We start from the raw sequence: 2,547 nt of genomic DNA on the forward strand, positions 1-2,547 counted from the left end.
GTTCAAGGTGTTGTTGATGTTACTCAACACCAACAACACCTTGAAGAAGTAGTCGAAAGCTTGCTCATTATCATGATAAAGATCCTCAATAGATCTGTGCACTTGTTGTTCTCCATGATGGTCTTGCGTTATAGCATTACCAATATAGGGATTGAATATCCCTTCAAACTCATCATCCCAAAGACCGCATACTTCATCTACTTGCTCACTAAAAAAGTCTTGAGTTGATAAAGACAACTCTCCTTCTTTCTTGTCTTGGCCAATGAGGCCTTCTTCTTCACTTGTCATGGGTGAGCTTTTCAAGCTCTCATTGTTGCAGTTTCCTTGCTCTTTTGATGGGGCCTCATCCACTTTCTTTCTCCATTGAAGTTCCAACTTCTTCCTATCATCTTTCCGGCTATAGTGATCAACCATAAAACATGGCTCATGCAATCGGGGAGCTCTCATAGTCTTATCAAGATTTAAAGTGATGGTTTCATCTCCCACTTCAAGGGTGAGCTCTCCATGCTTCACATCGATCACCGCTCCCGCGGTGTACAAGGAAGGTCTTCCTAAGATAATAGGAATGTTGGAGTCTTCTTCCATGTCAACAATAACGAAATCCACCGGGATGAAGAATTTTCCAATTCTCACGGGAACATCTTCCCATACCCCTAAAGGTGTCTTTGTCGATCTATCCGCCATTTGAAGCGTGATATTGTTGCATTTGAGTTCTCCCATTCCTAGCCTCTTGTTAACCGAATATGGCATGATACTAACACTTGCCCCAAGGTCACATAAGGCTTTGTTGATTGTAGTGTCACCAATAGTGCATGGAATGGAGAAGTTTCCCGGATCCTTGAGCTTTGAAGGTGAACTCCCTTGAAGGATGGCACTACTCACCTTAGTGAAGGCAATAGTCTCAAGCTTCCGGATCGATTTCTTCTTTGTAAGAATGTCCTTCATGTACTTTGCATAGGCCGGAACGTGATTGATCAATTCCGTGAAAGGAATCGAGACTTCTAAATTCTTCACAATTTCCATGAATTTTCCAAGTTGGTTATCAAACTTAGGCTTAGCTTGACGACTCGGGAATGGAAGTCTAATAACAATGGGCTCCTTCTCTTTGGCCTTTTCTTCATTTTTCTTTGAAACTTCTTGATTGGTGGGTTCTTCTTCCTTAGAGTTTTGCACAACTCTTTCCTTGTCACTAGCCTCCAAAACTTCATCCTCAACTTGCTTCTTTGGCCCTTCATACCTTGTACCACTCCTCAAGTGGATGGCACTAACCGTTTCATGTCTTGGGGGATTACTTTGAGGTGGTAATTGCCCCTTTTGTCTTTGAGAGCTTGAAGATGCTAGTTGGGTCATTTGAGTTTCCAACATTTTTGTGTGGGCTAGGATGTTGTTGATGGTGATGTCTTTTGCTTGGCTATCTTTTTGCATTTGAGTAAAAAATTCTTGTTGATTCTTTTATATTTGGAGGACCGCTTTTTGAACATCAAAACCTTGGTCATTTTGTCGATTGTATGGAGTTTGATTTTGGTAACCTTGGTTTTGGTTGTAAAAGGGTCTTTGATTTTGGTTTCTCATTGGAAGTGGGGTGTATGTTGGTTGAGGGTTTTGAACATTTTGGCTTTTGTATGACAGATTTGGATGGAATTTGGTGTTTTCATTGTAATAGTTGGAGTAAGGGGTACCACTTTTGTATGCTTGAAAAGCATTCACTTGCTCACTTATTCCCCTACATTCACTTTGGTCATGTCCCAAAGTTCCACAATTCTCACATATTCCACTTGGAATCGATGAAGATGCTACCATGGCATTAACATGTTGCTTTGGTGATTTTGAGGCTTCTTCAAGCTTAGCCATAGCCTTTTCAAACTTCAATTTGATGGTATCAATATGAGAACTAAGTTGAGCACCCAATTGAGTAATAGAGTCCACTTCATGCTTTCCTCCTCTAGTAGCCTTGAGAGGTCTACTATATTGTGAATTATGGACCGCCATTTGCTCAATCTTGTTCCAAGTTTGATTATCGTCAACTTCGGTGAACATACCATTTGATCCCATGTTGAGAATGTTTCGGGAGTCTTCATAAAGACCATTCCAAAATTGTTGTACCAAGCACCACTCGCTAAGTCCATGATGAGGACATGAGCGACAAGTTCCTTTGAATCGCTCCCAAGCTTCATACAAAGATTCTTAGTCCCTTTGCTTAAAACTCGTGATTTGGGCTCTTAGCATGTTAGTCTTTTCCGGAGGGTAGAACTTTTTTGTAGAAAGCTAGAGCCAACTTCTTCCAAGAGTCAATTCCAAGAGTAGCCTTATCAAGGCTCTTTAACCATTGTTTCGCGGTATCAATTAGAGAAAAAGGAAATAAGACCCATCGAATTTGGTCTTGAGTCACTCCGGTTTGTGAAATCGCATCACAATAGTCACAAAAAGTCTCCATGTGAGAATGAGGGTCTTCACTAGGCATCCCCCCAAATTGGCTTCTTTCGACTAATTGGATAAATGCGTATTTTGTAATAAAATTTCCGGTTAAGTGTTGTGGTGTGGGAGTAC

General features: G+C 41.0%; 1 non-coding gene across 1 annotated transcript; it reads left to right on the forward strand.

The window, feature by feature from the left end:
• Positions 1–2,119: 2,119 nt before the first annotated feature.
• Positions 2,120–2,226, forward strand: LOC141610289 (small nucleolar RNA R71). The gene has a single exon (XR_012528192.1). It is a non-coding gene; the product is annotated as a small nucleolar RNA R71 (small nucleolar RNA).
• The last annotated feature ends 321 nt before the right edge of the window (positions 2,227–2,547 follow it).

The sequence above is a fragment of the Silene latifolia genome, chromosome 10 (genome assembly GCF_048544455.1).
Source record: "Silene latifolia isolate original U9 population chromosome 10, ASM4854445v1, whole genome shotgun sequence".
NCBI lineage: Eukaryota > Viridiplantae > Streptophyta > Magnoliopsida > Caryophyllales > Caryophyllaceae > Silene > Silene latifolia.